Source organism: Ochotona curzoniae, unplaced genomic scaffold, assembly GCF_017591425.1.
Source record: "Ochotona curzoniae isolate NIBS_2020 unplaced genomic scaffold, NIBS_Ocur_1.0 contig_43, whole genome shotgun sequence".
Taxonomy (NCBI): Eukaryota; Metazoa; Chordata; class Mammalia; order Lagomorpha; family Ochotonidae; genus Ochotona; species Ochotona curzoniae.
Window position 1 is genome coordinate 21,095,748 of NW_024466218.1, and position 12,569 is coordinate 21,108,316.

The following is a 12,569-nucleotide window of genomic DNA, read 5'->3' on the forward strand; positions in this document are numbered from 1 at the left end:
GCTTACAAATTAGCTTTTTCTTCTTCTTCTTGAGCTTCTTCTTGAGTCTCCTATATAGGTGCAGGGGTCCAAGGACTTCTAATGATTTCCCAGCTGCACTGGCAGGGAGCTGGATCAAAGAAGAGCAGCTGGGGCTTGAACCAACAATCTGGTATGGGATGCTGACATCACAGGTGGTGGCTTAACTTGCTGTGTCATAATACCAGCCCAGGATGTAACTGTTTCAAAGTACATTTTCAAGTACATTTTATCTCTCAACTTGATGATTTTGTTGATGATGCCTGTGCGTGTGATTTTCCTGGCAAGGTGACAGTACAATTCCATGGAGGCCTACTGTTGCCTGTTAAATCCTTCTCTGGTTAAGTCTCTTGGGCCAGCACCAGTCTCAACCAACATACCACAATCCAAACAGCTACCAGACTTGCAAATCATCTGGTAAACCTCCTTTACTTAATTTCCTCTCCCTACAATGTGTCCAACCAGAGCTATTTTTAATTGAAAAATTTCAAATTATCATAAAGGTTTTATGTTTGTTTTATAGCAAGTCGGATTAAACAGGTAGCAGACTAAGGTAGGATAAGTCCCAAGCCTCTATCATGCAGAGGATTAACCCTTGATGGAGTATAACCTTCTACTACAACATTTGACAGTCTTCCCATGTCACCCAGTACAAGGTCCACGCTACTTCTGGGGGCCTGCAAGGTGCATCCAGTTTCAACTCACCTCTCTTAACTTTATTTCCTATCTTATTTCTCTGGGCTGACTTGCTCAGACATTTTCTTTGCTACCTCAGGGGTCTGACTAACTCATCTCCAACTTGGTGCATGGTCCCTCATCCATCCATCCATCCATCCATCCATCCATCCATCCATTCATCTACCCACCCATCCACCCTTTAACTCACTCACCCATCCATTCATTACGGATCCATCCATCCACCCACTCACCCATCCATCCATTCATCCATCCATCCATCTACCCATCCACCCATCTATCATCCATCCGCCCATCCATCCATCCCTCTGCCTTTTATGATGGGCACTGAGGTCTTCCCATGCTGGCTTCCTTCAGCCAGGAAGGTTCCTGTCTACAGAGGAGCTCTTTCCTGCTAACCCAGTGTCTCATGTTACTGCCCTCACAGCATAGCTCACCCAAGTGCTATGCTTGTTTGTTAGTTTCCTATTTAGGTTTCTATCTCCTTTTGTAAAAACGTAAACTTCATAAGAACATAGCCCTTGTCTGTCATTTCCCCCACAGTGCCTAGAAACTCCCTTACTCATAACAGTGGCATAGTACATATTTGTTGAATGAGGGAAAACTTGTGGACACCAAGCCCTGATGCTGGACTGTCTTGGACTCACTATAGGAGACCTGTGGTGCTCACTGCCTTCCTCATGTCGCAGCTTCCAATGGGTAGACTCTGCTAGGATTACAGCTCTCCCTGGGCTCTGTAATCAGCTCCTCTTGTCCCTCTCTGGATAATCTTTGTTCCTTTGCTCACTTAGCTCTGTCCAAGCTTCTACCAGCAGTTACTTCATTGAAGTTTCTCATTGGAGCCACTTGGGGTGAACTGTGTTTCCTGCTGGGATTCTGAACCATGCACAGACTCAGGGTGCTCACCAAGCTCTGGCAGTGAAGACAATCCTGCTCCATGTGCGTTGTCTTCTACTCCCACGTATAGTCACTCCCTTCCCCATGCCGCACTTCAACGCCACTGGATGCCTTCTCTTTTTCAACTTGTCAACTCCATTCTACTGATGCATATTAAGGGCTAGCTTGTTTCACTCAACACAGGATCAAATGCTGTTCTTTTTCTTTTTAAAAAGATTTATTTATTTTATTGGAAAGTCAGATATACAGAGAGGAGGAGAAACAGAGAGGATCTTCTTCAGTTGATTCAATCCTTAAGTGGCTGCAATGACCAGAACTGCATTGATCCAAAGCCAGGAGCCAGGAGTTTCTTTCTGGTTCCTGATTTCTTTCCATCCACTGATTCGCTTCCCAAGTGGCCACAACGGCTGGAGCTGAGCTGATTCAAAGCCACGAGCCAGGAGCTTCTCCCAGGCCTCCCATGTGGGTGCAGGTTCCAAAACTTTGGACTGCCTTTGACTGCTTTCCCAGGCCACAAGCAGGGAGCTGGATGGGAAGTGGAGCAGACAGGACATGAACTGTATCATATGGGATCCTGGATCTTGCAAGGTGGGGAATTAGTCACTGAGTCATCATGACGGGCCTTCAACCTCTCACTTCGTAGTAAAAATTTCTGACAAGTAGAGGGCAACCCTGGAGCTCTAGAAGAAAGTGGGATGGATCTGTGACAAGGCAGAGGAAATGGGAACGGACCTAATATTTAGCAGGTGCCCACTTGTGCACGGAGGTCCTCACATGTACACTCACAACAGCTTTGTAATGAAGATTGTACTGTGTACCCATGGTTCACAGAAGAAGACCCGTGACACAGGGAAATCTGGTGATGTGTCCTACAATTGACTGGCCACTGAGGGCACATTTAGCATGGAGCCAAGTGGGCTTGCCCTGATTGCTTCCCCATTGCCCCTGCCTATTGTGGGGGAGATTTCCAAATGGGTGGATATCAGCATTTTGGGGGAAAAACCATCTTGCATTTTTCTAATTATTAATTCAGAAAATAGCCCCAAGGACCGTCCTGAAAACTCCATCTATAGATGTTGCTGTTGTTGGCAGGTGAGCAAGCTACACCATGGGCCACTAGATGGCACCAGTTTTGCATGGAAGGGAAGTTTTTTGCAGTCCTAGGAAGTTCAGTACAGTGATGAAGCTTTACCTTCAGGGAAACCTCCCGTAGCGGGGTGAGACAGGATCCAGCAAACCTCACAGTGGCTGATAGTCAAAAAGCTCAGAGTGTGAGACTAGGAGGACCTCAGCAGATGTTCTTGCCCAACTCTTTCATCACATAGACGAAGGAATGATTATTCGTCTACTTTTCTGTGCACTAGCAACCACTCAACTTCTCCAACTATTCTGATAAAAAAAAAAAGAATGTTGGCCTGGGTCTGGCAAGGTAGAATAGCAGCTAAATTCATCGCCTTTCATGCACCGGTATCCTATATGATTGCCAGTTCTAATCCCAGTTGTACTGCTTCCCATCCAGTTCCCTGCCTGTGGCCTGGGAGAGCAGTGGAGAATGACCCAAAGCCTTGGGACTCTGTATCTGCATGGGAGACCCGAAAGAAGCTCCTGGCTCCTGGCTTCGGATCAGCTCAGCTCTGGCCATTGTGGCCACTTGGGAAGTGAATCAGCGGACAGAAGACCTTCCTGTCTGTCTCTCCTCTTCTCTGTATATCTGACTTTCCAATAAAAATAAATAAATAAACCTTAAAAAAAAGTTGTCCTGTGAATGTAGGCACTTGATGCATCCACCCAGAATGTCCTCACCCACTTCATCAGAGTTTCTGCGTTCAAGTCTCAGCTGTGCTTTCAATTCCAGCTTCCTGCTAACGCACACCATGGGAGGCAGCAGATGATGGCGCTCATACATAGGTCCCTGTTACCCACTTTGGAGATGTAGGTTGAGTTCCAGGCTCCTGGCTTCAATCTGATCTATGGCCCTGGCAGCTGGAGGCATCTGGGGAGTGAACTAGAGGGTGGCAGATCTTGCTCTGTCTCTCTGATTTTCTAATAGAATAAATAGATAAATAAAAATGGTAAAGAAAACACAAACAATGGTAATAAACTTGACAATCCGTTCATCTGATCTGGAAGATCAAAACAATATGAAAAAACATCCCACGAAAAGTTTCACTCTCATCTCTTTTTGCTTTTGCTCTCATCTTCACGTCTTTCCACCGATGGATGATTACCATTTCTTCCTGATTCTTGGGGACCCTTCAATGCATAGATCTTGAAAGGCTCCCTGTGCTGTTTTGGGGAGAGCATTCTCCAGGGTTACTTTCTGGTGGGTGAGTGCCTTTCATTCCCACTGACCCCTTCGGCTATATACAAGTGTAAGTGAGCCTGCTCTGCTTGTCCTGCCCTGGAAAACATGGAGCCATTGTCCCTGGGGCTAGTCCCTGCCTCTCGCCAGGGTCTCAGGCCCTCTCTCAACACATGCTCCTGGAGCAAGCCTCATCTCCTTCTCCAAGATACCCTGTGCCTGGCTCTGCTCTTCAGAGCCCCTCCTCATTCCACCTCTCCCAAGAGGGAACTCAGGCTCAGCACCCCTGGAACTCCCTCTCGGCTCCTCTGCTTCCTCCCCACCCCAGTTCTTTTTGGCATCCTTCCTTCCCTTGCCAGCAAGGTTCTGCAAATGCTAGTCACTTCACCATCAAGTTCAGTTCACTAAAAATGTTTTTAAAGGTTCAGTATTGTGATACAGTGGGGTAAACTGCCACCTGCAACATCAGCATCCCATATGGATCCCAGTTGCTCCACTTCCAATCCAGCTCACTGTTAATGTGTCTGAGAAGGTAGTGGAGGATGGCCAAAGTGCTTGGGTCCCTGAACCAAAATGGAAAATCAGGGTGGAGTCCCACACTTTCACCTGACCCAGCCCTGAATGTTACATCTTTTGGGGAATAAACCATTGGATGGAAGATCTTTGTCTTCTCTCTCTGTGATTCTGCCTTTCAAATCAGTCAATCTATAATTTTAAAAAATTATTTTAAGTGAGAGAGACAAAGAGATTTTCCATTTGTTGGTTTAGTTTCCAAATAGCTGTAAAAGCCAGGACTATACCAAGCTGAAGTCAGGAGTTATCTGGGTCTCCAACATAGTTAGAGGGGCCCACAGGAATAGACTATCATCTGCTGCTTTCCCAGTTACATTAGCAGGGACCTTGACTGAAAGTGAAGCAGCTGGGACTTGAACAGCACAGTTAAGGAATGATGGCCCTGCAGGCAGAAGCTTAATTCTCTGTGCCACAACACTGCCTTTTGGAACTTTTTTTTGAATATTATTTCTTTTTGTTGGAAAGATAGATCAGATTTGCAGAGATAAGGTGAGAGAGAGAGAGAGAGAGAAATTTTCCATGTGGTGGTTTATTCCCCCAAGTGGCTGCAATGGCTGGAGCTAAGCCGATCTCAAGGCAGGAGCTAGGAATTTCTTCCAGGTCTTCTACATAGGTGGAGGGACCCGAGGCTTTGGGTCGTTCTCTACTGCTTTCCCAGGCCACAAGCAGGGAGTTGGATGAGAAGTGGATCAGTGGGGACACGAATTGAAGCCCATATGGGATCCTGGGACTTGCAAAGTGAGGATTGAACCATTGCACCAGCTTGTGTGTGTGTGTGTGTGTGTGTGTGTGTGTGTGTGTGTGTGTGAAGATGCATTTTACTTATTTGAAAGGCAGAATTACAGAGAGAAAGAGATCTATTGTTCACTCACCAAACATCCACAACAGCTAGGGCTTAGCCCTGCCAATGCTAGGAGCCAGGACCTCCATCCAGGTCTTCCTTGTGCATGGCAGGGGGCCCACATTGTTAAAGCATCATTTGCCACTTCCTAGGTGCATTAGTAGAGAGGTAGATCAGAAGTGGAACAGCCATGACTCAACCCAGTGCTCCCATACAGTCTGTTGACATAGCCACTTGTATATACCTGCTGGGCCACAATGGCAGCCCTGAGGGTTGGTGCTTTTGGTCCCACCTCCTGGCATTTGGAATGGGAAGCCACTAAAGCTGAAGGCTGAACTTCTCACCAGTGAATAGTTGACTGTTTAACCAACCACAGCAACCTGGTAGACAGTCCACAAAGACTGGGTGGTCAGGGCTATTGGGAGACTGAACATGCCGGGGTACCTGGAGGGTAGTGCCCCATCCCACCTTGCCCTGAGTATCTCTCCCAATACCAATTTGCTGTATCCTTTAGTCATAGCCTCTAGAGTAAAGTGTGTCTTTGAGCTTGGGAAGCCATGCTAGCTAATAATCAAAGCCAAGAAAGGGGATGACGGAACCCTGTTTGTTAGCAGTGTAGTTAAGTAAGTTGAGGCAGGCAGTAGCCAAAACTGAATTGCATTAGAGGATGCCCAGTAGATGTCTGCTGAAGAATTGCATGCCATGTAGGGAAAGGCCCCTGCCCCGAGGTGGGGTCATAGGTGAGTCATGAGTGGTATGTATGAATGGAGAGAAACTGTGTTTCTGTTCTTTCTTTGCCCATCCATATTCAACAGGAGGAGCTTACCCAAAGTAGTGGGTTCTAGCAGCAGGGGATCATGGGGGCTCTCTGTCATGGGCATTCCTCCTTTCATACATAGGTGTTGCTAAGCCAATGAAGCCATTGCACAAGGGCACCAGGGAGAAAGTCACTATGAAGGGAATGCCAGCAAGGTCTTTGATGGGGTCATCTGAGTGCTGCATAAGATGAACTGGGAGTGTGGACCTGGAACAGGGCCGTGGGACTCCCACTGACAACCTTTGGGAACTCACATCACCCAAGTGGGTCGGGGTGTCAAACTGAACCACACCAAATAAAGGATTCCTGACATGGGCAGAAACCTGAATAGGATGAACCGGCTATGGCCTGAAAGTCAGTTCCTTCTCATTGCCTAGGTTTACCTAGCGTGGATACCATGCATGAATCCCACCCAGGACTGCTGGATGGATAATGGGCTGGATACGATCAGGAACCTCACAGGGAGGGGGTCTGTCTTTGCCAGAGACTGGTGTGGGTGGGCGTTGCAGACCCAGGACCCAGGGTGGAGAATTATCCTGGAGAAAGTTGTACTTTCCCGTGCTTGGAATTCTGTTCAGGTCTGAAGCCCCTCTAGGGGTGTCCCCAGAAGGCCTCTTCCTTCCTCAGGGAACAGCGGCTTGGGGAGTGAAGGTCAAGGTGGTGGCAACCTTGTTTCCACATGGAAGTGCCCTCTGAAGCCACCAAAGAAACATTTCTCAAACTTTCATTGTCCTGACCACAGAGATAAGGAGACTGAGTGCCCAGTGTCTCCCAGCAGGTCATGTGCAATTCTTTGTTGCTCACACTGGCTGACACGGCAGCAGCTCTTGGTGAGAATGTGTCTAGCCTGGTTGCCCAAGGGGGAACTCTGGTCCATTGAAACCTCCAGGCCAATGAGCTGAAGCTAACTTCTCACTCCACCACTCCCTGCCCCTAGGAAAAAAAATCCCATGTATCTCTGATAATTATTTTGTGTGTGGTTGAAATTACGCCACACTTTATCAGTTTTAGAACAATGTGCGTAACTTCACGTAAATGATAACAGGTTGGTTGACTTCTTAGCTGAATAGAATTACTGTTACATCATTTGAAATTTTCTAACCTGAAGCCAGGGGGATCCAAGTATACTCTTTGATATCATCAAATTCATTCTCCTAGAGGGAGCAAGGACCAGCCTTTGGGTCAAAGCTGTTCTTTTGAATCTTAGTTTAGCTGATAGATGGTTTAGGCTTTGCTTGTTCATCGCCTCTCTCTCTCTCTCTCTCTCTCTCTCTCTTTCTAAAGATTTATTTTATTTTTATTGGAAAGGCAGATATACAGAGAGGAGGAGAGACAAGGAGGAAGATCTTCCATCCGATGATTCACTCCCCAAATGACCACAGCGGCTGGTGCTATGCTGATCTGAAGCCAGGCTCCAGAAACTTTTTCCAGGTCTCCCATGCGGGTGCAGGGTCCCAAGGTTTTGGGCCGTCCTTGACTGCTTTCCCAGGCCACAAGCAGGGAGCTGGCAGGAAGGTGGGACTTCTGGGACATGAACCAGTAGCTGTATGGGATCCTAGTGCCTGCAAGGTGAGGACTTTAGCCACTAGGATATTTTGCCAGGCCCACCTGTAAAACTTTGTTACAAAGCACCAACTGTGGAGTTGAGGTGCTGGCTCCAGCCCTCGCTCTGCTTGAGTCAAAGCACAGATATCCTTTCTGGATGCTGGGAAGACCTGTCTGCAACACCGAGGCAGCTGGAAGCTGCAGAGAGTAAATCATACAATAGAAATTAAAACATGATTCTGGTTCCCTCCCCAGATGGCTGCAACAGCCAGAGCTGGGTCGGTCCAAAGCAAGGAGGCAGGAGCTTCTTCCAGGTTTTCCCATGTGGGGCATCTTCTGCTACTTTCCTTGGCACATTAACCAGAAACTGAATTGAAAGTGGAACAGCAGGAATTTGAACTGCCATTGCAAGTGGAGGTTTAACTGGCTATACCACAATGCCAGCCTCCCTCCCCCTCCTCGCCACAGTATTCTTTAATGACTCCTATTAATCATCCATGCACAGGTCAGAACCTTCTGGGATGCTCCAACCCACAGCCACTGCTGTCCTCTGCTTTGTCACTTCTCCAGCCATATTCCGCTGAGCTTACTTGTGGTCTATTCACGTTCCATGCCTCTTGGTCATCAGCTCTTTTTCTGCTCGTCTGAACCCTCTCCATGCCTGGTGTGATGGCTTCATCGTAACTGGAGTCAGTATGTCTTGGTGGACGAGGAAGGAGACTTGTTATGAAGGGACCACCCAACGCAAGGACCTTGGGTTTGAAATCGTTTTGTGCTTGCTTTCATTGTGGAATGAAGAATGAATAACACAGACTGAATGAATAATTCAGTGTGTCATGAGTTGGGAACAGACTAAAAAAGGTGACGTCTATACATGTCATTTTCAATCATCTTGACTTGAATTGCCTGGTTTTATTCGGTTAAACAATCGTAGTTGGGGGAAAATGGCCAAACTTATTATTTGGATTCTGGAGACAAAGGAACAGACTGAGTGGCCATCTTTTCTGCTCAGCAGTTGGTTGGCTCTGGAGGCCGTGCCCAGCCATTGAACTAAGGCAGATGGGAGCATACTCCTGGTGAGGAAGCAGCCACATAGCGACCATGACATCTTCATTTTCTTTTCTTCTTTTTTTTTTTTTTTTTGCCTTTTTGGTGTAATCTCATTTACAAATAAGAAAAGGAAGAGAAAGGGCTTGGGGGAGTGGGAAGGTTAAAGGGTAAAGAAAGATTGCAAGGGAGAGCTAGGGAGCCAAGAAAACATCAAGGTCATGTTCAGAGAGCTACTCCTGGTGGCCTTACCCTACCCGCTGAGAGAAGCTGGCCAGATCCACTCTCCTCCCAGCCCGGCCCCAACCCCCAGAGGTCAGTGTCTATCACCATCATGAGTGATTTTGGAACCCCACCTTCTGTCTGGCAAGCAATAAGTGCCCCCTCACCTCTGCTTTTGCCAAGCTGAGGCTCACAGAGTCCCTTTGGCTCTGATGCACTACTGAATCCCCAGGCAGATAAAACTGACACCCGCAGAGGGTAGATTTCTTTAGGGTTCCTGCTCATCTGATTATGGCTGCTCCAGTCCTCATTAAGAAAAACTTTTACCCAACCCCACAGAACATTGACCAACTCCCTGGGTCCTGAGGCCCAGCCATATCCTAGTGCCTGAGCTGCATGGTGGATCCATACAGAGCTGACTTTTAAGGGATGGAAACAGCTGCTACTGCTCTTTTTTTTTTTTTTTAATTTCCATTTCTATGTCTACAGTGCAGTGAGTTAAGCAACTGCCTACAGTGCCGACATCCTATATGAGCTCAGGTTTGCGTCCCCTCTGCTGCAGTTCCGATCCAGGTCCCAACTACTGCCCTGGAGAAAGGAGTGGAAGATGGCTCAAATACTTTAGCTCCTGCCACTCACGCGCGAGGTGGGATGGAGTTCCAGGTTCCTGGCTTCTGTCTGGTCCACCTCCTTTGGGGAGTGAACCAGCAGCTAGAATATCTCTTTCCTTCTCTCCAACCCTTTCTCTCTCTAACTCTACCTTTCAAATAAAATAAGTACATTAAAAAAAAAGTCCCGGGCCCGGCGCGGTGGCGCAAGTGGTTAAGGTCCTCACCCTGCACGCCCGGGATCCCATATGGGCACCGGTTCTAATCCTGGCAGCCCCGCTTCCCTTCCAGCTCCCTGCCTGTGGCCTGGGAAAGCAGTCAAGGATGGCCCAAAACCTTGGGACCCTGCACCCGTGTGGGAGACCCGGAAGAGGCTCCTGGCTTCGGATCGGCATAGTATCGGCCGTTGCGGCTCACTTGGGGAGTGAATCATCAGACGGAAGATCTTCCTCTCTGCCTCTCCTCTCTGTATATCCGCCTTTCCAATAAAAAAATAATAAAAATAAATCTTTTTAAAAAAAAGTCCCGTTCCTTTTCTAATCTGATTTATTTACTTGTATACTCAAGCCAAAATTCAGACATGTGGTGAACAGTTCAAAAGGTGTGGTAGCACACAAAGGAAAATTGAATCTCCTTTAACACCTTCACGTCTTCTGTGAATATTTTCTAAATCAATATAGGACTCTGCAAGCATTTTTCCTTCAAAACCGTGAAGAGTGGTAAACTCCCATTTTTGCATGATTTTCTGTACATTGCTTTTTTTCTTAATAGGAAAAATTGTCCCCTCTATCAGCCCACATTGGTCTGCCATGTTCTTTTTTCACAGCCTCGTAGTATTCCACAGTGCATTTCCAGGGTCTCTGGTTGGTTGGTAGGGAAGACTTTGTGGCAACTAGGGTGTACATGCACACCTGCCGAAGCAACCCATGACTTCCCAGATGCATCTTAAAAAGCCAGATGTCTTCCCGCTTCATTTCCCATCCCTGTGGGTCCCTCCTCCTTTAACTATCCTGCGGGTTAGAGCTCTCCCTCCAGCAAGAAGTTAATCTCCCTCCTGTTTCCTCCAGACTCCACTGAATTGGACAGTGCCTGCCTGTGGGGCTTTATGCCAGCCTAGATGAGCTTCTTCTCGTGCAGCCAGGCTTGGTCTTTGTAGGAAAGAGCCTGTATATTTTGCTAAGCTGATTTCAGAGGCGGCAGCATTCAGATTCAAATTCTTCCTGGCACTTGGTGGTGGTCAAACTGACCAAGGAGAATAAAACTGCAGCCAGACAGGTCCCACAATCCCCTCTTGCCTGGCAGAGGGTGGTGTGGGCTGCCAATCCTGTCACCAGGCAGGCAGACAACCTCATTGCCCCACAGCAGGTTCCCTGGAAGGCTGTGAAACAAAAGGAAACTGGACCAACTCCAGGTCCAGAAATAAATTCTGGTGCCCAAGTGTGTGGGTCATGGGACAGAAAAAAACAGCAGGTGGGAGAAAAGCTTGCAGAGAGCGTGCTGCCCAGTTCTCTCTTAATGTATTAGAGAGGCAAGGAGACAGAGAGATAGACTAAAAAAGGGACTTTATGTCTGCAGGTTCATGCATTGAAATGCCCACAACAGCTGGGGCTGCACCAGGACTGAAACTGGGAGCTGCCAGTCCCATCCAGGTTTCCCATGTAAGTGTCAGAAACTGAGTTCCTCAAGCCCATCACCCATTGTCTGTCATGCCATGGTCCAGGCAGCTGGAGTGGTGAGCAGGAGCTGATAGTTAATGCCAGACACCCAGAAATGGTAGGGGGCAGGGGGATGTGAGAGCGGGCATGGGTGTCTTAACTTCCAGGCCACACAACCACCCCCTGGCTCTGTTTCTAAAAGACACAGGTAGCCTGAAGCAGCTCCCTGACCAATCGCCTCTGGATTGTATCCATCAGCCCAGGGCTCATGACCTTCTAGAGGTCAACACATTCCTTTAGGTATCTGGTGTATGGCCATAGGGTGTTCCGGGTGCACTGTGGGTTTCGGTGGGGCTGGTACTGTGAGAGGCTCACAGTCAGATAGGATGACATGTGGGAAAGGTTTGCCCTTTAAGTGCAATGCAAATGCCTGGTGTCATTACTTCTTTCTGCTGCACTGTTCAGAATATTCCTTTGTTGATGCACTCTTAGCTGGGCTGGCTTTGAAATCATCACATCTCTGCAAAATCAGAGTGTTTAGTGCAGGAGTTAAGATGAGATGTGGGTGCCCTTGAAACAGAGTACCTGGGTTCAAGTTCTGGCTCTGTTTTGGCATCAACTTCTTGCTAATGTGCACCGTGGGTGGCAGCAAGGTGAAGGCTCAAGTCCCACTCACATGGGACACCTGGATGGAGTTCTTAGTTCCTAGGTTTGGCCTGGCTCAATAGTCCCAGCTGTTGTGGCCACTCGTGCAGAGAACCAGCAAATGGAAGCCCTTGGTCTTGACAGCTGTAAATGAATGCATAGCCTGAGTAGTCAACAAAGAGTAAGGTTCATTCAATATATGGTCTTAAAGGCTGGGAATTTCAAGGCAAGCAACCATGTCTGGTGGGGTCCTACACATTGGCAGGGAAGTTCTGCGATGCCCAGCGTGAGTCAGGATCTCACACAGTGAGACTGAGACTGGTCAAGTCTCCGTGCTCTTCTCATGGGACCACCATCCCAGCCTTGTGGCCTCTTCTTTAAAATTTTTACTTATACTTTCTTTGTTTGGAAAGGAGAGTGTGAGAGAGCAAGATATCTTTCATCTTTTGTCTTACTTCACAAATGCCAGCAGCAACTGGGGCTGGGCCAGGCTTACATCAGGAAGCAGTCGTGCAATCTGGGTCTCATGTGGTTGGTAAGCAGGGACTCAGGGACTCCAGCCATCACGTACCGGCCATCATGTACCACCTGCAAGGACATGCATTGGCCTTTTAACATTTTACTGTGAGGGCTATAGTTCAGCAAGAGTTCTTATCTGAAAAAGATAGCCCTGTTTTTGTAAAGTTGCTTAGTAACTTGTTTG